Genomic DNA, 23,094 nt, shown 5'->3' with positions numbered 1-23,094 from the left:
AGCCTCATTTCTAAGTGATCTGTCTAGATCACTTAGAAATGAAGCACGGATCGCTTCATGTGTATCGCTGCACACTGCTCCTGTTGCCCCGTGTATAGGGGCATAAGAGTTGTGTCCAGCTGCAGCATCTACCATGAGCTGCAGGTGGGTATCTCTAAGCATATATATACATACATGTTATTATGGGTTGGGATCATTTGGTCTATTGCATTATGGTCGAAAGTCATTAGGTCGAATCCATTAGGTCGACATGCTAAAAGGTCGACATGACTCTAGGTCGACATGATTCTAGGTCGAAAGGTCATTAGTTCGACAGGTCATTAGTTCGACAAGGTCATTAGTTCGACATTGTGTATGTCGACATTCACAAGGTCGACATGGGGTTTTTCACTGTTTTTTTACCTGAATGTCAACACAGTCGACATGGACACAGTTTAAAGTGCACTGCATCCCCTCGCATCGCTCGCTGCGCTCGCGATGCGTCGGGCACGGTGCCTCGCTACGCTCGGCACACTATTTTATTCTCCCACCACGCCCTAGTGGATGGTAGGGCATGAAATACCGCCTGTCGGCACATGTTGGCTCAAAAAACAGTGAAAAACTCCATAGACAATGTCGAACTAATGACCTTGTCGAACTAATGACCTGTCGAACTAATGACCTTTCGAACTAGAATCATGTCGACATTTTCCCATGTCGACCTAGAGTCATGTCGACCTTTTAGCATGTCGACCTAATGGATTCGACCTAATGACTGTCGACCATAATGCAGTAGACCAAATGACCGCATCCCGTTATTATGCATGTAATATATGTGCTGGACAGGTGTGGATTATTAGGCATGAGTTGTTCACATTTTTTTGTTGCCAATGTGGACAACTGTTGACATGTATCCCCAATTAATTTACCGTATATACTCAAATGTAACCACCTTTAACAAAGTTACCTTTATCCAGTATAAAATAAGGTTATAGAGCATGTAAACAAAACATATGCACAAATGTATTACTAATGTGTACAGATATTTGTTATGGTCAGTTAATATTGTTATAATAATATTTTGAATGAGAAGTAAAGGACTTTTCATTTGAGCAAAGGAGAGTTGGAATGAACGTTAATATTTAACATTAAAGCAGGGGCACTATACATATATTACTGTGAGCTTTCTACAGGTTTCCAGAGGCCCCAAATTCTGGGAATTAGACAGCAGTGAGGGGGTTAAAACAGGCATGTCCATTATGCAATTGCCTGTGAGCTGATTTGAAGGTGTCCATGGCAACTCATAAAAAAACTATAAACAGCACTGCAGCAGTGACCTCTGACAGTTGGTGTGAGGTAAATGACTGGACAGGCAGAGACCCGCTGGCTGCCCTAATTCTGCTGAGGTGAAAGAGGGAGCAGCATGGAGCATCCGCAGCACTGTTGGAAGCAGATGTCTCTGAGGGAGAGGAGTGGAGCAGAGGACCAGCTGGTTGTCTCTGCCACAAACAGCTGATGGTGGGTGTGTTTGGGGGAGCAGCCAGAAAAGGTGCTGACTGGAAGAAGTCTGGAGAGGTCAGTACCTGCACCACTAATTAAATCAGTCACCTACATCCTGATAACTGCTGGAAAATTCGGATACAATGTCAGCCTTAAAAATATGTTTGTATACACAGTATAACCCACCAGAAAAAAAGTTTTTAGAAACATATGCCAAACTATCCCTCACCATCTCTGTGAAAGGACTGTACTTATACCGGCATTACACCTGCTGGAAGATCAGGCAGCGCTTTATATACTGGAGTTACCTCAGGAGGGGGGCAGTCACTAAGCACAGTTCCATCATCATCCTCACAGAGAACTCATTAGGCCTATAATAAAGGAACAGCCTGTACTATCACAGGTTAAGGAATACACTGAGGAGAAATTACCAGGAAAACCTCTGACAGCTGTGGTGCATAGTACATTACAGAGGAAATAGACATACACTTCACACCTACTGATAAAGATATCTTTCTGTGAATACTTTAATCTCCCCCTATCTGCAGAAGTATAGATACAGTATATATATGGCTAAAGTGGAGCGATGACCAGGTTATTTCTGAAAATAACGATATATTTATCCAATATATTTTGGAGGTCATTCTAGTCTGATCGCTCCCCTGCGCGTTTGTACAGGGGAGCGATGTTTTGCTACTATCATGCACAGAAGTACTTATGAGTGTGTGCAGGCCCCATTTGCGAATGGATGCGTCGACTTGTATAGTCGCCAGCCCATTAGCATGGAGCAGTTCAGGTGGGTGGCGGCAGGCACAGGTCCCGCCCATAGGAACGCCAAGTGTTTCATGGGCGTCCCCAGGAAAGTGCCGGGTGTTCCCATGGTAATTCACCCGTGACGCTGGTGCGGGGGGGGGGGGGGGGGGGGTGGGATCCTGGGATTTTGACCTAACAAACCAGAGATTCCGAGATTAGTATGCCCTTGAAAAGTTCACTTCTTTTTTTTTTTTTTTTTTACCTGGGCAGCGCTAAGCATCTTATATGGTTAAGATGCTGCCTGCTACTGACCCCCAGTGGTGCAGATGTGCACAGCACAGTGGGAAGTGGTGCCAAGGGTCACACTGCGCAGCCTGGCCACTGCCATGCTGCTTACTGTTAACACACTGTGCTGAACCTGCCCACTATGCTGAATCCGGTCACCCGGTTGCCCGACTACCTGATTGCTGTGCTGCACTCAGCACAAGAAGACAGCTATGTAAGAGACAGTACAGGGCAGGGGGGATGGGAGGATTGGGGGGATTATTTTGCCTTAATTTGACATGTGGGAAGTTTGGGTGTGGGGGGTGTATTTTTTATTAGGGAGGCTAATCTTGGGAATCCCAGCATTGAGCGTTTTTCAATCTCGAATCCTGGAATTGAAAAAATGCCCCGGGATTGGCATCCCTAGTTGCAGCCATCCTTGTGTCTTTTCCTGCAGTTGTACCTGTGACTTTATTCTTATTGCACTACAACGCCCTTCCCTCGCTGGTGTCATGGGCAGTTTGAAAATTTGGAAGAGCCCAAGAAAAATTCCCCAAAAGTGTCCCTCTTACATACCCACATATCTATTTAATTTTATATCAGTAATACATTTACTTTATAGTCTGCTTTAAAACCTCTGAACAATAAATACTTGCTCATAAATGTCATTAGGTACATTTGCAGACTTTCTTAGGAATTCTAAAAATCATGTAGTAAAAAGCTGCAGTCATTGAGATGTACTAGAATGTTATGTGACTGGTACGAACTTTTTATTTATTCAATTATTGGGTCAAATGCTGCGTACACATGGTGCGAGTACCGTGCAATGCGATCCTGATGCAATCTGCATACAACTTTGGCTATATAGTGCAGATCTGCCAGTGGCATAACTATAATAACAGCGCCCCCCCCCCCCCACCACCATAGGTTTCAGCGCCCCCCCATCCCCCATAAAAATATACCCCCCCCCCAGGTAAAATTAAGCCCCTCCCCCAACCCTGCCTTACCCACTGGTGCTGCTTGCCGTCATTGCCAGATGTGTGGCCGGGTGGCCGGGACCCGCAGATGTACCAGTCTGTGGTCCCGGCTCTCCTCCTGGCTGGCTCCTGCAGTGCTAATGAAAAGTTAGCTGTTAAGGGGGTGGACATTTTGTGTGAGTTTCTTTTTTCCATTAGCACTGCAGGAGCCAGATAAGAGGAGAGCCGGGACCGCAGACTAGTACATGCGGATCCCGGCCAAACACCCGGCCGCGGCAACGGCAAGCAGTACTAGTGGGGTAAGGCAGCAGGGCAATGCATAGCATCAATAGCCCCGCAGACCCCCAGCGCCCACACCTACTCGGCACCTCCCCGCGACTGTGGGTACTGCGGGGCTGCTATTACGCATCTGGATCAACTATGTAGTCAAGGAAGCCAAGACTTTCTGTTTGCGATACGTGAACTAACATCGGGATCGCATGGATAAAAAACCCGATGAGATTTTGACTATATACTGTAGTCTGTTCACAGAATAACTCAGACTGGATCACAAAACAGATATTTTTTTCTCAAACGGACAAAACCGTGCTGCACTGCAGGTGGGCAAATGTAACATAAGCAGAGAGAGTTAGATTTGGGTGAGTTTTTTTATTTCTGTGCAGGGTAAATTAGATTTCATTTTATGGGCCCCATCCATTAGTCAGACTTGTCTGAGCTACATGTTGCATCATATTTCTATTGAACTCTCTTGGGAGCTTCCTGGGAATCAGATCTGATCCTGGGCTAAATTTTCACTAGATTTGCTTCAGATATATTTGATGCTATCTATCCTGTGTAGGGATGCCAATCCCGGGGCATTTTTTCAATCCCGGGAACCGTGATTGAAAAATGCTCAATCCCGGGATTCCCGGGATCCCGGGATTGGCATCCCCACCAAAAAAAAACATTTTTAGCATAGGACCCACCCCGGCCGACCCGCACATCTACTTACATTAGGGTGCGGGCGGGCGGCCAGGAGTGGGTTTGGAGGTGCACGGTGCCTCCCGGCAAGTGCACCTCCATAGAAGACAGCAGGCGGGCGGAGGCAGGCGGGCGGCGGAGAAGAGGCGGGCAGGTGGGCGGAGTCAGACCGGCGTGCTGGCGGGCGGCGGAGAAGAGGCGGGTAGGCGGTCACTGGTGACGTGTGGCCTGCGCAGAGTGACCTCTACTGTCACGCTACGCAGACCGCACGCCGGGTCAGGCTACGGGAACAGCCGGGCAGCGTCTGAGCGAGTGCTCAGACGCTGCCCGGCATTAGACTGCGCATGCGCAGTCTAATCCCGAAATCCCGGGATTGGATTCTCCAATCCCGGGATTGAAATCCCGGACTTTTTTAGGCCAAATCCCGGGATCCTGCCGATCCCGATCCCGGGATTGGCCACACTAATCCTGTGCCAACAGATTGTAACAGATATAGCTGATGCACACATGCTATTAGCCTAGGCAGCTGGAACCCTTAATCAGGTGCTGCATGGAAGTCCTTTATGTTTTCAACCAAAGAATATCTCAATCTTCCTCTTGTACTTTGTTTACCTTTAAGATTAAGATCAGGGCATAGACCCTGATTGCACTTGAATCATGCCTGGCTGCAATTTCTCATGGATCTTTTTGAACATTCCTCTTGTGTACTTCATGGTGATGGACTGAGCAAACCCTGTGATACCCACCATAGGTGTGCGCAGCACATATTATTAGGGGGTGTACTGTTAAAGGGGTGGGTCTAGTACCGCCAATCAGGCATTTCTACTATCATCTTTTGGCACTCGCTACAATATAAAATGTCTCCCAGACACACCATAATCTCCTGCCTATTTCAGTTTTAACCTTCCAATTACTCTGGGTAACGGTACATGCAAATAAAGTAAAAAATACGCAGGTATGTAGACAGCGGCGTAACTATAGCACCACAGCCCCCCGCCACCGCGCCGTTACAACCCCCCCATATAGCACTCAGTTCTCTGAAACTGTCTGCTGAATGGGGGCGGCCATTTTGTGGTGGTCCTCAGCAGAAGAACGGAGCCGCCGGGACCAGCGAGATAGGTAAGGCTGCGGGGGATTGGGGGGGGGTTGCATGGGCGGCGAGGGGGTTGCTTGGCAGGGCGGTGGCGGGCCCCCCCCCCTAACGGCGGGGGGCGCCCACAACGTAGCTACGCCACTGTATGTAGAGCTATGACAAAGGTCTAGTACAATTACCAAAGCAAAACACACATGATCTATCTTTTAATGGAATACAGTTGTAAAAAGCAAGTCTTTGGTAAAAGGTATTACTGGTATTGCTAGCGGCAGGAGGGGTTCATAAGGGTGGGCACAGCATTAACACTCCATGTGCACACACCTATGATACCCACACTTTATACATGGAAAATGCTTAAATAGGCTGGTGGATCAGATCAATCCACCATCCATGCAATTTCTGTTACAGCATCGATTTCTCCAGCAGCCCCAGCCTGCACAGCCTCCCTTGTAACTTTGTCAAAAATATGACTAAGGTAGCTGTAGTGCGGTCATAGAGATCACAGCTGCATGCTGGAACATGGTTACATGCCAATGACATATATTGCTTCCAATCACCTCCTGCCTTCCACAAGTCATAGTGATGTCATATGCAAATTCATACACCATCACCCACCTTGGTTCATGTGTGTGCAGTAAGTGTAAGGGAAATAGTCAATCGACTGTGCAAAATCTGCATCTACCACTGAATCAGGCCCATAGTGATTTCGGATAATCGTGAAAAATGTCATCCCTTAATAAGTTTAGCAATTCCCAAATGAAAAATGAATAAATACAGTATTATTTTAAGCAACTGTAAGGTCGTTGTGGGCAGGTACATACCGTATCATACCAAAAAAAGAAAATCGGGCGCTGTAACTGTGTGTCCTCTCCACTAATATATAAATTATATAATGAAATGATTATAATAATAATAATAATGATAGTTATATAGCACTTTTCACCCAATGGGACTCAAAGTGCTTTACCATTGTCTTTACAGCTCAAAATACAAAACAAGCTTAGCAGTAGAAATCAGTAAAATGCTTGAGTAAATAGGTACGTCTTTAGTCTATTTTTAAAGGATTCTACAGTGGAGGCTACTCGCACAGTGTGAGGAAGAGAGTTCCATAGAGTTGGAGCAACAAAGTTGAAAACTCGACCCCCAGATGAATTCAGAGAAATTCTGGGTTTTGTTAGTAGTCCTTGTATTTTTTAAGGTGGACATTACAAATACTACTCCGGAGTTTGCCTAAATTGAATGCGATTAACAATATATCTTTTTCTGAGGAGTTGACGTAATTTAATTTTATTGATTAAGTGATTTTATTGTTATGTGTATATGTGATTTGTTCAGTTTACTATTTCATACATCATAAAGAATGATTTCTTATATAAAATTTTGATATTTCTTGACTCTCCAATCGTGTGGCGCTTATATATATATATATATATATATATATATAAGCAAGCCTCGGTACCAATGGTACCCGGGACGGGACTTCTCAATAAGGTAAAAGAGACTGCAGACCACAGCAGTATTCACACAGAGCACATCTCCTGAAGGCGAGAACTGTACCCTGAATAATCCCAGACTCTGTATTGAGATTTTATATTCATTTCCAACATTGACCTAACAGACATAGCAGTCTATTTGGGAAACCCCGGCAGATCTCGGAGAAACGGCCAAGCTGTTCCATTTCATATGAAACAGAGCTGTTAATATTTCAACCTAATTAAGGTGTATCTTTGTGTGTAAATTGAGAGGCTCTTACGCTGATTTATGAGTGAAAAGAGTGAAAAAAGTGATAGAGTACCCTCAAACAAATTCTTTATAAGGACCTAACAAATAAACCAACTCATTGTAGACACTTCCCCTACCAAAATCGTTGGATTTGATTATAATGACATCCGCAAACCCCTGATGAAGTCCCACGTAGGGACGAAACGCGTTGGAAACATTCTGTTTGCTATCCTGAAATAAAAGAAATATCGTGAACCTTTTTAATAAGTCTGGAAACGCCACTTACACTGTTGTGGAACAAGAGACTTTTTTTTAATAAATGTTTATAAACTTTGGACTTTACTTTACTTGTTTTAACGTTTGAATACAAGGCACTATTGACCCAATTATTGAGGTCATAAAAAAGGGCGCCATCTTACAATTGTCACCTATACTCTCCCTACTTATCCCTATCCAACAGGGGATCTTGTAAGTCAGGCAGCCCTAACATAGTAACCAAAAAACCCGTGGCACGAAACAAGAGTCTGTCCTCTATATATATATATATATATATATATATATATATATATATATATATATATATATATACAGTGGTCGAAGTGGGGCGGTATACGGGGGTATGCCATACCGCCACTTTAATCTGAAGATAAAAAAAAAACTTTTTTTCCCCCTCAGGATGCTCTCTGATCACTCAGCAGCGCATATTGTGCTTTTGTAATACCCCTGTACAACGGGGCAGTCTGGCAGGGGACGTTGATGGACAGGGGGGTGTCCGAAGGTGCGCACTATATTCACTCTTTACTTTTCCATACCCCCACTTCAAAATTTCCATACCCCCACTTCAAAATTTCCACTTCGACCACTGTATATATATATATATATATATATATATATATATATATATATATATATATATATAGCCAGTGGAGACGGCGGCACTCAAAGGGACTTTGAGAAGAAATCAGACCACTCTGGGGTTCAAGTCCAACGTTTCAGTCGGTTAGACCTTTATCAAAAACTTAATGCATACACAATTCATAATGTCCAAGACACCACATATATACTGCCCAAGTGATTAATGGTTGACTTACCCCCTGTCCAGGGCAGGCGACAGGGGGGGTCAAGGGGGACAAGTGTGATGGGCCCCAGCAATCTCAAGAGCCCCAGAGCTTCCATGCCCCATCACGGCCGCTGGCCTGTCAGTGACCCTCGCGGCCAGGCCGTCTACTGTGCACCATCTGTATGTGGCTGAGTCTGACTGACACTGTGTGCCACTGTTGTCTACTGTGTGTGCACCCTGACATGCGCAGGTCATCTGTTCCATGCCTGCTTGTAGTGCTCAGCGTTCTTTTGTGAAAGTGACAGGCCAGCAGAAGGCAGCAGCCAGGAGCCAGGTCAACAGGACTGAGAACAAGAGAAGTCTGCACCTGAAAGCAGGATCTGGAGCAGTGAAAGGTTAAATGAGGCTCGTACAGAATAGGGTTGTGTGGATTTGGGATTAGGTGGGGGCCCCAGAAATATAATTGTAAAGGACCCCAAGATTTCTGTTGCCAGCCCTGCCCCTGTCCACACGTGTGGCTCGCCCGCCCGTTCTCTCGCTGGCTTGATGACGTCAGCCCCCGCCGGTGCATCACCTCCGTGTGCATTGGCTGCAGCTGCGGGTATAACCCCGCCCACTGGGGGCGTGCCCAGCATTTGATTGCTTGGCTCGCGCCAACCACACCAGCGTGCGTCCATGCTCTGCGCCGGTACTTTGGCAGTGTCACTGGCGTTGCTGTGGAAACCAAGGGGAAGCTTACCTACAAGAAAGAATACAAATACAGTGATAATACATACATGTGAATCTTACAGTAGCTGTAAAGCACTTTAAAGACAAGACATATTAAAGACACATTAAAAACTGCTGTTGGTAGGAATGGGAGTCAAAGAACTGCAGATGAAAAGATGTTTGAGAAAGAGCGTGGTTGTGTGTGTTACCAATATCAGCCAGTGTGCAGGACTGGGTATGTAAGTGTGTATGATCGTGGTCCCTATGTGCCCGAGGGATTTCGCTGTTGCTGACAGGAATCACCTTCAGGGCACCAGAGTCCCAATTTATCAGGTTCAAAGGCTAAGGGCTCTATGAGGCGCCTGCCGACATGTACTGTGTCGTCTTAGATGTGGTATATATACCACTACCTGGATCTCCCATCATTCGGATTAAGCCCCATGGATGAAAAGACTGAAAAGGGTCTACCCCTTTCACTCTTTTCGGTACTTGTGTATTTTGGCGGTGCCCATCGCATCGCATACCATAAGGTATGCGATGCGATATCGCGCGATATTGTACAATGTCATACAATTTTAAAATTGTATGATATTGTATATGGCATACAATGCCCTACCATGCGATGCGATTAAACATTGTATAAGCACCCTAATGGGTGCTTACAATGTTAAATGCACCCCCACGACACCCCCCCCCCCACCCCACTATAAACGCGAACCCGAAGCGTGGCGAGCGCAGCGAGCCCGCGAGGTGCGGCGGTACGCGTCCTCCGACCTTTTCATACCCCCACTATCCACGTCGGCGTGGAGTTGAGAATAGAAAGTGTGGTGAGCGCAGCGAGCCACCAAGCCCAAAGCGTGGCGAGGGGACGCCGATACCTCTGAAACCCGCGAAGGGACGCGGATACCTGTCAAGGTATCCGCGTCCCCTCGCGGGGCTCGGTGGCTCGCTGCGCTCGCCACACTTTCTATTCTCAACTGCACGCCGACGTGGATAGTGGAGGTATGAAAAGGTCGGAGGACACGTTCACGGTTATAGTGGGGGGGTTGCGTGGGGCATTTAACATTGTAAGCACCCATTTGGGTGCTTAAAAGCACCCTTTAGGGTGCTTATACAATGTTTCATCGCATAGGGTGCAAAAATCACATCGCATCGGGTGCATGGCATGCGATGCGATAAAAAAATCGCGCGATGGACATCGGGGGCGCCGCCAAAATACACAAGTACCCTCTTTTCATCCAGGGGGCTTAATCACCCCCTGGATGTCTTATATACTGTATCATGAATTATTTACAATATCAGCCCTTTGGTAGTTAATGTTTAAAGCGCAGAAGTAGTAAAGGTCTGTTGTTTTCATAGAACAACATTTCTTTGGAGAGTGCTGATTATACAAAATAATATATTAAAATATAAATGAAGAACCATGAAGACACACTGGAGACCTGTGTTAATACAGTATTATCGGAGTAATAAATTTGTGTTCTTTTATTAAAAAGTTTATAACGGTATAGTTATTAAATAAGACAGAATAATAATCAGAAATCACTTGACACATAAGCCCGCATCAGCAGAGAGAATAACCATGGCTTGACCCCTTTAAGGACACTAGCAATTCAGCAGGTTTTTAACATAGATCTATAGCCAAGAAAGTGACTATGGGCCTGATTCAGCAAGGCTCACTAAGCAGCAGTCGTTCGCTGCCTAGCGAGCCCATAAATGCTACCTGCCGCCAAGTCAAACATCTGCCACCCCGGATGTCCCTCCCCTATGCCACTAAATCCCCTTGTTACCATGTGAGGGGATGTACGCGAACACATCCCCCTACATGAGGCCTAAACTGACTTTTATTCCTGTCGGAGTCTGCTGAAAATGGTGGCAAATGCTGACGCCAACCTCCAGCCCCAGACAGGCATCTGCCCGCATGCGTTCTCGAGGACACCCATAAAATGCTGGGCGCAAACCGCCCGACAGTGGCCATAAGGTATGACGTCATCCTGCTGCGTGGCTCCACAAGCAAGCGGAGGTTTCCACGAGCGGCGACACTAAAGGCACCAATGGAAATAGCAATAAGACAGTATTAATAGATAAATAAAAAAAATCAGATACAAAGGGTATAGTGTTACGCTGCCCGCCTGGGCACAGGGTGAAACACTGGAGGCTGGAGTTCAGGCGTGAGCCTGTAGCCGGGACCGCCGGTTAGGACGGCCACAGCGAGTCCTACACTGACTCTACTGAGTCCCCCGGGCAGATGGCAAACCCCTGCAGGAACTAGGCTTCACCTGTGGCCGCCGCTTCCGAAGGAGGCGGTTAAGCCAGCTCCAACCCCGATGCAGCTAGGTTTGGACAAGTGGTGAGCAATCGTCAGGGGGTAGCTCAAGAGGATGTTCTAACTACTGGGCCTACCTGGGAAAGCACCCCTGACTGCCGGCACCTGGCCAAGGACGGGAAAGCGACCCACTCGCAGACACTCGGAGACAGATGGGGAAATCTCCAAACAAGCGATAGAAACAGAAACGAATCCCCAAAACAAAACCAGGACCGAACTAGGGGGCTCTACCTTTAATGGAACAAAGATTTACAGGGAATGAGAAACTGAACGTAAAAGGACTGGTAACCACCAGTAGAGGAGACAGGCTAAGCCCACGGCGGGGCAGAGACTGGTACTCCCAAATGAAGTAATAGGCTGGTCAGCCAAACAAACCAAATAGCAATGACAGACTGTCAAAATGCAAACTGAAAAGAGAATAACCAGGCTCCAAAGGAGCACTTATGTGGACCAAGGCTGGGGGAACTGACAGGGCAAATCCTGGCACAAGAGACGCTGAACCAGGGCAGCAGGAACAAGAGACCAGGAGCAGGATCCCAGACCGGCAAGAGCTTTGGGTGAAACTATAACTGGCGCCATGTTGCCTGTGTCCACCCCTTAAAAGGGATGGAGCCGCCAATCCATGGCCGCCATCAGCAGCCCCCAGCCTAAATTGACTTTAGGTGGCCGAGCGCCACACTACTAGTCCCTCGGCATCCCCTGTTGCCCAGCAACCACTGAGCGGCTGCAGGGGAACGCCGAGGACGGGATGACGCGCTCCCCCGCCGGGCGGAAGTGACATCCAGCCCCCGGGCGGAAGTGCTATGCGGACGCTCGGTGGTGCCGGGCGGAAGCGTCCTGTGCACCCTCCGTGCACCGTCCCCCTGCCGCCGGGCGTCTGCCACCCTGACATATAGAACAGAAGCAAGAGCAGACCATCAAATACATATATATCAATATATATGAAAAAGAATATCATAGTGCGCTAAAAATATAGTACCACCCAACAGCACAATAAAATATTTTTAAAACACAAAAACACACTTCATGAATCCATGTATTCATGTATTGTTCAGGTTTAAAGCTGTTTAGTAAAGAAGATGGCCAACGCGTTTCATCAGATTGACTTAATCAGGGGCATGAACAAAATAAAAGTATCTTGTGATCTGTATCCAAACATCTAAGAACATTTTCTAGGATACATAGTGACAGATAAAATCAATTAGAATCGACAAGGAAAATATGAAGCAATCAGTTCAAGTTAGAAACAAGCACCACTGGGCTTCCCTTCTTAATATTTAGGATTTCCATAACAAAATAATGAATTACCAGTACATCTGCTCAATAGCATCCTAGCCTCATCTCTTCTTAAGCACAAAGTCGCTTTCTGAAACAAAAATTGCCCCACAGTGTTTTCGTGCCTCTTTATCCAAAACAAAGATGGCCGCACAAGCTTTTCTGCCCACCATACTGTTCGCCCGCAGTTCATTCCAAATGCAGGGAGCGGGGATCAGCTCATTAAATATTCACTGCTCTGGGTCCCTCTCATTAGATATGCATGGAGCGGGACCTCCGTGCCATGCCCTAAATACTAAGGCTTTTATAATTGCAGTCTGAAAATGGGTTGAAAGGGGTTTAACCTGCTTTGACCCGTTTTTTGAAACGTTTCAAAAACCGGGTCAAAGCAGATTTTGCGGTGTGAAAGGAGCATAACGTAACAATGTAAACTTATGTGGTTGCTTTACTGATAAAAAGCTAGTTTAACTGGATTTTCACATTCTGCTAATCATATCTACCCATCTTATCGCTTTTGAGTCATTGTAACTTTCAACTCAGAATATCGAGTTCCATCTATAAAAATTATGCAAAGAAAACAGTTTAGTAATACAGGATTCTTTCATGATTGTCAGGGCAAGCTGGGCCACCAGGAGTTGATGTGATATCATGTGCCAGAAAGGTGAAAACGGGGTAAGTGGAGCCACAGGTAAAAATATATATTATATTCTGCACTAATTGGATTTATTCCTAGTTACTTAATTTATTATTATTATTATTATTATTATTATTATTATTATTATTATTATTATTATTATTGTATGAATTCTGAATTCAACAGTCAACAATTATTAAAAATGTATACACATATGCTGTATTATATACAATATAGTTAGATTTTTCAGAATATGGCTGTTGACATTACCAAAAGACCTTGATACAAAATCTAAGCCAAACATCACCACCTGGATACTATATTGAAGACATTTTTTTTTTACTTTTCATGTGAGAGCTGTTCAAAGATGCAGTTGCAAACAGAATTTTGGAACCAAGGAGCCTTGGGCCTACATAATATTTTGAGATCCTACTGGTGAATGGGACAAGGGGGATGATTCTGATTCACTCGTTCCCCAGCTTGTTCGCACCAGGGGACCGATATCTTTGCATATCTGCATGTGTAGGGCTGTTGTGTGAGCACCTTTATCGACTTGCATAGTTGTGCTCACACAAGGGGGGGCAGGATGGAGGCATGCAGGTTGCATTCTTGGGTGAGCTCAAGAAAACGCTGGGCTTCCCCATGCGAACGCAGATGGGCACCTGCCTACCGATGATACATCAGCCGCACGCCCCGTTCTCAAACCCCGATGACACAAGTCTAGGTCAGTCCATTTGCATGCATGGCCAGTGACCATTGAATGATTTTGCCCTGTATGCTACCCTGCAAATGGATGTTTATGCAAAACATCCATTCGCAAAGCAGCGGGGATTGCGTGCCCAGAGGGTGGCATTAGGCTCATTAAGCTGCAAATTTTTGCTGCTTAGCAAGTCATTCAGAATCACCCCCAAGGTGTGATCACTACAACTATCACCTCTATTGCTAGACCACTGTCTTTGATCACCAAAGTGTAAAGAAAATGCAATTAACATATGTTTAAAGGGGATACGGTCATATTGTCTACAGCATTTAGGTCTACAAGCATTAGGTCTACACCACTAGGTCGACCTGCATTGAGGTAGACATGCATTTAGGTCTACATGACTGAAGGTCGACATGACTTAGGTTGACAGGGTCATTAGGTCAACTTTGATAAGGTCGACAGGGTCATTAGGTCGACATGGCGAAGGTCGACAGGCAAAAGGTCGACATGGGGTCATTTGACTGTTTTATGAGTCGACATGTGCCAACAGGCGGTATTTCATACCCTACCATCCACGAATGAGTACACCATCGAAAGAATATGGCAGAAATCACCATTCAAAAGAATGGTGGTTCCTGATTTACTAAGCAGCCATATTGATAATACGTCCGCTAATTAGTGTAAAACTGCCACGTATATACGGCAGGAAAATACACTTTATTTTCCTGCCGTATTTGGCAGAAGCCTGCACGGATCAGTAAGATCCGTGCAGGCTTCAGTGTTAAAAAATAGAGAAAAAAATAAATAAATAAAAAACAGCGTGAGGTCCCCCCCCCCCCCCCCAGAGCTGTAACCAGCACCAGGCTTAAAGAGCTGGGCCGGTAATAAAAAATCAGGGAACCCAACAAATAAGAGTTCCCCGATTTTTTAAAACCAGCCCCAGGCTCCAGGTCAGGGCTGGTTCCCTAAATACAGGGGACAAAATGAGTAGGGGTCCCAGGTATTTTAAGAACCAGCCCCAGGCCAAACCAGCCAGCAGGGTAATGCCACACAGCCAGGGGGAGACTTTTTATACAAGTCCCCCCCGGCCAAAGCATTAACCCCCTGACCGGTCAGCCTGGCCAGGGGCCCTGGGGGAGTGGGGACCCCCAAATAAAGGGGTGTTCCCCCCTCCAGGACTTACCTGACCAGGCTGAAGCCTGGTGCAGTCCCCGGTGGCCCTGTGCTGTGGCCACCAGGCTGATTCAGTGTAAAAAAAATAGACTAAAAACTATTGTTTTAAACTGTGGAACTATGAGTCCCACAGCAAGCCTCCCCCGCAAGCTGGGACTTGGAGAACCACAAATCCCAGCCTGCGGGGCATTAAAGGGCCGGCTGGCACTTGTAGTTCCAGCAGCTGGTTACTGCTCCAGCTCCACACACCTGGTATGTAGTTTTATATACTCGTTGGCAGATTGCTCTGCCTCCTGAACTCTGATCCCCGAGTCACCAATATCATTTGGTAGGTGGGATTCTCTAGTTTTTAATTCCTGGAAACTGGAGATATCTGCAGTCAAGCAAGCTGTCCTCCCACCAGAAAATTATGATTAATAAGCCCACTCCACTATACACCCCTCCTCTGCATATTAAACATCCTCTACCACCCTGGAAGTTATGTATCAGGGCCCCTTCATTCATCCCAATGCCCCCTTCTCCCACCCCATCTACCACCATCTGTGCAGTAAAGGTGTAATTAGTGGAAATTACTGATCTAGGCCCTACATGCTGAGCGGTTGATATAATACCCCCTACCACCTGGGGGACATCAAAGCTACCCCCACCGCTGGAGGTTGCCCCAATACATTGCTATGCCCAGGGGTCTACACTGCTGTTGACGTCCCTGTATATATATATATATATATATATATATATATATATATATATATATATATGTGTGTGTGTGTATATATATATATATATATATATATATATATATATATATATATATTATTATTATTATTATTTATATACATTTGGTCTATCTATAATACTTTAACTGACCCGGCATATACTGGGTCACCTAAGTGTCCATCTCCGTGCTTTGCTCCGCCCCTCTGGAAACCCCCTTCTGAAAATCCTGCGTTTGCCACTGGTATATGACTGCTTTGTAAATCCCCCTCCGGGACACAACTTGGCATTCAACTTATTAAGAATACGAATGCAACTTTTTGCATTCGTATTCTTAGTAAATTTCCCCCTATGTGTCAAATGTGTTGCCTATAAATGGCCATTAAGCACAGAAACACACTTTTCTGCATTTTCTAATCATGGCTGCGTTTATCATGAATGAGAGGATGAGAATTGGGGCTGTAACATACCTGATGCACTGGCAGCAGCGCAGAAGAAGACAACAGGGTCTAAAACTGAATATGATCAGCAGGATGTGCAGGTACCACTGAGGCTACAGAGGCCTAATTTATTTAATGTGCATTGTCACATACACACAATGCCAGATGATGAGGTCCTACAGTTGTTCCGGCTCTATCATACCAACATTCTCCATCTCTATGACGTCATTAGACTGGAGCCTCAACCTGTGACAGGACGCTAACACGCTGTCTCAGGCCTGGACGTTGGACGCTTTAAAGCCGCATGCTGCTCAGTCTATCTGCTTCTCTAGGGGTGCCAGATGGGTGCCCGACAGTCGGGATCCTGACAGTCATTAGCCTGATGTCGGGATCCCGACTGTTTAAACCCAGACACTCGGGGTCCCAACAGCCACCAGCTATTCTCCCTCGTGGGGGTCCACGACAAGGGACTTCGTTGCGCTCCCCCCCGCTGTCTGAGTCCGGGCAGTCGGGATCCCGATGTCGGGCTCCTATACCACACCCCTTTCCTAGATAGGATTCACAGTGGCATAATATCAGTGTAGCATTCTATAGCACATTTGTCATTCCTAATGTTCTTGGTGTGATAGATTGCACACACTTCCCGCTTATATCACCTAGACTCTAGAGGTAGGCAGACATCCGCTCTCGATAGAATAAGGGCCACCCCTAAGAAGTTCTGCCATATATGCTGGTTTTTTTCCTGCTTACATGCTGGTAAGTACAGTATGTTGATAAAAAAAATGTAATATTGACAATGAAATAATGCATTTAAGAACATGTTCTATGACATACAGTAGGTGCTTCATTATTGTTGACTTATGGTTTTCATATTTTTATTAAACATATTTAACATGTAATGATATGATAAGAAGGCCAAAATGCATGTTAGTGTAGCCAAATGTTTTTTACTCTGAAGAAAATATTATCCATATACATGAATACAAACATATCAATTGTATGAAAAATACAAATATAAGAAATAAAGCTAAGGATACTATAAAGGACAAATGACCAATACAAGGCTTTTTAGCTTGGGTCCTGCTACAGCCCCCCTTTCCTCCTTTGGCCATGCCACCCCTGGTTCTCACACTCCAAAGTGGCAGAGTAGTTGGAGACATCCTGATAGGAGTACTGGATACACTGCTTATTGTTGATGGGCCAGGATTAATTATAGTATCTGTCTGGTTAGTAAGGTGCGTGTGCATTGGTTTGGGCATTAATGGCTTGTGTTTGTGCACCTACGCTTTCATTCAGTCTCCTAAGGGAATCATTTTGTGCCCTTAGGGCTGACTGATTTCAGATCTATAGTGACTATCTATAGTTGCTGTCAGGCAGATTTTTATACTGGCAGGTACCCTTGCGCAATTGCTGGCACATATTTCGTAGGTACCCTTGAATATTTAGCATTTGGTTTGTTTGATTTGAAATGAGCTCAACCTGTTTGGTTTTGAAGCTGTCTAAAGATCTAGCCAGATCATCATCACTATGGGCTGCTTGTGTTTGGGCTGGATGTTGGGGTTCCATGCCACTTTCTGGCCTTTGTGTGATGGATGGTTGTGTGGTTTCCTTCACAGGATCAAATGTCTCCACTGTCTCCAGAATAATTTCCTGTTGGTCGTCAATGATTTCTGGCGGAACTTGTGCCTGCAGGCGTTGTTGTGATGTCCCTGTGAATATGTTTGTCACGATCCGGGTATTACGTCAGGTCATATTACCGGCTAAGTGCCTCCGCAGGCTCAGTGTGCGCCATCATCGCTGCCATCCTCCAGTCCTCTCAGCGCTGCTGAATCTGCGGCTGCGCGGCGCACCGCTTCCTCCACCAGCAGAGACAGTGTCCAGTGCTCGGCAATCCACCTGTCCGCCGCCATTGCTCCCGGCCACCAGCATGGTGCATACAAACAATCTTTCCCGCCATAGCCTGACATGAGGGCTGCCATGTTTTCCCAGTCACATGTCATTCCTGTCCAATCCTGTTTGATCTGATCTCCCTGTCATACCTGCCCGGCCAATCCTGGCCACACAGTGGGTATAAGTATGCTGGGAGCTCTCAGATCAAGGCTAGTGCTTCAGTTGTCATTTGTCTATGCAAGTGTTACCTGCTGGTGCATGTTCTCCATTGCTGCAGTGTGTTCCAGGTATTCAATCTCCTGAGAAGTCCGGGTGTTCCATCTCCTGTGATCCAGTATCCACTGACCAGCAATCCAAGCCTAGCTCCAGGACCTTGGTCCTATTTGATGTTCCACCATCGGCCCTGAAGTCCGATATTCCGGACCCACAGTCTACAGCTTCCGTCCGTTGTTCCGGACCTACAGTCTCAACTACAGTCCGTCATTCCGGACCCACAGTTCCATCTTCAATCCGATATTCCGGATCCGATGTTCCACCGTCGATTCCATCATTCCATCCAGCTGTAAAGTATTGCTATCTACAGTGACTGTATATATTCCATCATTGCATACTTTACTGCCTGTACCGTGACAACCTTCTGCATAATAAATCTGGTTGTACTTTTACCTCTGTCTAATTACTGGCTCTGGGTGCACTGTCTCGCATCAAATGCGAAAGGGTCCTCTACAACCTCCCCGGTTCAGGTACCGGTCCAGGTCCCCACCAGAGGTCTCAGTCTCTGCGACTCAGACCCCTGATAAATATGTTTACACTACTCTTGACTATGCGTAAGTGGACAATTATATAGAAATGATATGCATCTTCGTAACCCTGCTTAATTCTGAAATTTTGACATCATCATATGGCACTAGTTCCCAATCTGTGTGCCTAGGCACCCTGGGGTGCCTTGGGACACTTGCATGGGAGCCTTGGTTTTATGGTCCAGTTGTAATTGAAATGGTCAGTATAATAGGCAAAACTAGTGCTTGTGGCTTCTCATCATAAAATATATGGAAAAACAGAAGTGAATCCTGTCCCTCACCACATAACTGACCCTAAGGATGACATACAAACACAATTTGCTTAATTTAATATTTTTTCCTGCATTTCTCAATTAAAAAATTTGGGCCGAAAGGCGCCGTCACAAAAATTCTGATACTCTAGGACAGGGGTGGGGAACCTTTTTTGTGGCAAGGGACGTTTGTATGGGGAAAAATCCTTCGGGGACCATAAGTAAAAATTTGTCTTACAAATTGTCCTGCTGCAGCCGTCCCACGTTCCAGCGGCTGCTGCTGAATAGGACTGACAGTCTCTGGCTGCTGTTGATGAAGAGGAATCTCGTGAGAATTACCGACCTCTTGCAAGTAGTCCCCTGTACTTGACTCCCGGCAATGCTGCCGGACGGGTGGGAGGGCCACGCAGACTGGCTACGGGGGCCACATACGGCCCCCGGGCCTGAGGTTCCCCACCCCTGCTCTAGGGCAATTCAAAAAAGTTTGGGAATCACTGCCATATGGTTTAACATTATGTGATGTATACTTATATTGATGGGGGGATGCGGTTAATTTCCCGGCGGTCGGGATCCCGGCGGTCGGAATCCCGACACTGGAATCCCGACCGCCGAAATCCCGAAACTTTCTCCCTCCGTGGGTGTCCACGACACCCATAGAGGGAGAATAAAATAGCGTGCCGAGCGTAGCGAGGCACCGGGCCCGCTGCGTGGCGAGCGCAGCGAGCCCGCAAGGGGGGGCGATCCATGTCCCCCCCTTGTCGGGATTTCGGCGGTCGGGATTCCAGTGTCGGGATTCCGACCGCCGGGATCCCGACCGCCGGGAAATCATATCGGATCCATTGATGGGCTACCTTTCTGATTATTAATATTTCTGAAAAAGTAATGTTTGTAGTATTAAAAGTGGACTGCAAACCATTTGCCACAATAATGCTAACTAATAAAAAAAAAACACCTTTGTAATGAAGTCTGTGCATGTTTACACAAAATCCAGTGCCTTACAATGGGACTCTGGAATTTATGATAAAGAATAATATTTTAGAAAATCAGTAATGTCGGGGTGTGTCTGTGCTGTGCTATTTTTTTTGTTGGGGAAACTCTAAAAGTCAAGCCTACATAGTTAGTGCATTTGTCATTTTTTTCAGGAAAAACTCACCAGCAGTTTGTGAATCCACGTTAACACGTTGCGCACTCTTTGGAGCAGGACCCCTTCTTAGATGTGGAGCTGTGAAGACCTAGGTGGAGACTCATTTAATGTATTGCATTATAGACATTTGTTACCAACATGCATATACTGATGTGTTAATTGATCAGAACTACTTGACAACATGGCCGAAAATTATTATGTGATATTCCTCAAAACTTGCGTTTCAAACAAATCGTGGATAATCATCATTTTTTCTTATTGATTTAAATAAAAAAACTGATTTCTGTTTATTAATAGATGATGGTGTTACAAATTTAGTAAAAAATATTGCTGTATCCGCTATTGCAATGATTATTTTAAAAAAATGTCATAACCAATAGTTGAGGAACTACATGAACTAGCAATGCCACAAAACAGCTATATTCCCCCTTATATTTACATTAGGCCACCTTGCTGGGATGTGTAGTGCCGCAGCAGCAATCTATTGTAGAAAACATACCAACACTGCATAAGATTGTTTTTACATTAGAATGCTTACTTGTTTGCCTAAATATGACAACACTTACCAGCTTGTGGTGGTGGTGATGCAGGCTGATCAGTGTCGGCAATGTGTAGGTCAGGAAGGACCTCTGGTGGGGTCACTCGTTTCAGTTTCTCCTCGTAGGCTGTGTATGTTATGGGCACACTGGTTACTCGACCTGTGCGACCTGCTTCTTCTCAGAAGCCATTTTGGTTTTGAGGAGTTGTTTGATGTTGTTAAAGCACTTTTTTTTTAACATTCCTGACTTTGTGCTGGTGATTGCTGACTGCATTGACTGCAGCAGTAATGTCTTCCAACATTTGGAGCTTACGCACCATGTTAGTGCACTGATTTACCTTCCCTAGGAGCCTATAAAAAAGTGGGACAATGGCTCTGACAAGGGAATAGTTTTCCTCATAGGAAATGCGCACATGGCACCCACTTGGAGTGTGTCCTGTGGTAGAGCCACCCTCACCCACCTCCTCATCCTGGGCAGCATCACCCTCCTCCTGCTGCCAGTCTACATCAGAGATGTCTGCCTCCTCCAGCTCTTCCTCATGATGTGTTCCAAACAGCTCCTCCTGTGCCCTGCTGTGGCTGCTTGCAGCACCAGCCTTCTCCTGCTCCTCATACTGAGGCTGCTCCTCCTGCCTCCTCCCTGCCACTGTCTGCTACTGCCTCCTTGGCACCATGCTGCCTCTGTCACTGCTGCTGTCTCTGCCTCTCTTTCCTGCTCTCCTCTCCATCTTGCTCTCCTCACAACCTTTCTAATGGTGGTAATACAAATCCCATTCCGGTCAGTCAGAAATTCGCACATTGCCTGGTCATAATATCGCTCCACATCACATGTCATCGTATTTTTCTGCCACAAAAGATTAGCATTTCGAAAACATGTGATATGGTGCGATTTCAGAACCTTACTAAAAATCGCACCCTGTTAAATGTCACCCATTATCTTAAATTATAACCTCTGGTGCAGTCATTCAAAAAATGGGCCCCAAGGCTCACTGATGCTCCATCTTTTAGGGATATCCATGCTTCAGCACAGGTGACTTAATTAGTACTTTAGCTATTTTGATTGAAACACCTGTGCTGAAGCAGCTCATTGCTGCAGATATATTTTTGTCACATTTGTTTTCCCATTGCAGTGTGCTGCTAGGTCCACTTACGTGCATCTGCCCCTCAGGCTGAAAGTTGCCATTCCGATTGGTTAGAAACTTTCAGCCTGGTGGGCAGATGGAAGTAATTGGCCCTATCAACACATGGGATATGGCTACTAGGTTGACTCTATTTATGTCAACATGCATTGGGTCGACCACTGAAGGTCGACACCTGAAATAGTTCAACAAGGCTAAGGTTGACATGGTCGGAAGGTCGACACAAGCATTAAGTCAACAATGTACATGTCATGTCTATGTTGACATTCGGGACAAAACAATGTGAAAAACTCATGTTGACCTTTTGACTGTAGACCTTCCCATTGTTGACTTAATGCTTGTGTCGACCTTCTGACCTGTCGACTTTACCCATGTCGACCTATTTTAGGTCTTGACTTAAGGCATGTCAATGTTCATTGATCGACCCAATTACACATTGCAAAATAGTTTCTGGCGCTCCTCCCTCCCCAATATTTTAAAAATTATAATATTGTTCATATACAGTATATATATAAATATATATATATATATATATATATATACACATACTGAAAGAGAGCTGGAAGCCATGAGGGGAGCAGGGTGATTGTCATCCTGGCTGCAGCACATGAAGGGAGGAAAGAGCGCGGACATTGCTGATGTGCTGCTGCCCGTCGGCTAGTGGAGGCTCGGGTGGGCAGCGCACCATTATATGAAGATGAGGGGAGCAGCAGGGCATCCTCTTACCGCTGTTGCTTCTGGAGCACAGGCATCTGCTCCAGCTTCTGCCCTCCCTCCCGCTGCAGGCTAGGCGGGATATGGTCATTGGGTTACCAGTATGTTGGTTGATAGTCATTAGGTCGACATGCATTTAGGTCAACATGAGTCTAGGTCAGCATGCAGGAAGGTCAACATGAGTCTAGGTTGACATGGGTTCGGTCGACAGGGTCATTAGGTCGACATGGGTTAGGTCGACAGACAAAAGGTCGACATGGGTTTTTTAAAATATTTTTTGAGCCGACATGTGCCGACAGGCGGTATTTCATGCATTACTGTCCACTAGGGCATGGTG

General features: G+C 45.8%; 1 long non-coding RNA gene across 1 annotated transcript; it reads left to right on the top strand.

Moving 5' to 3' along the window:
- Positions 1-1,351: 1,351 nt before the first annotated feature.
- On the top strand, positions 1,352-18,799 carry LOC146006970 (uncharacterized). The gene is made up of 3 exons (XR_014444152.1): positions 1,352-1,554; positions 13,232-13,289; positions 17,898-18,799. It is a non-coding gene; the product is annotated as an uncharacterized LOC146006970 (long non-coding RNA).
- Positions 18,800-23,094: the final 4,295 nt, after the last annotated feature.

Source organism: Crinia signifera, chromosome 6 (assembly GCF_055691185.1).
Source record: "Crinia signifera chromosome 6, ASM5569118v1, whole genome shotgun sequence".
NCBI lineage: Eukaryota > Metazoa > Chordata > Amphibia > Anura > Myobatrachidae > Crinia > Crinia signifera.
The sequence above is the reverse complement of the archived record's forward strand: the minus strand, read 5'-3'. Positions and strand labels throughout refer to the sequence as shown.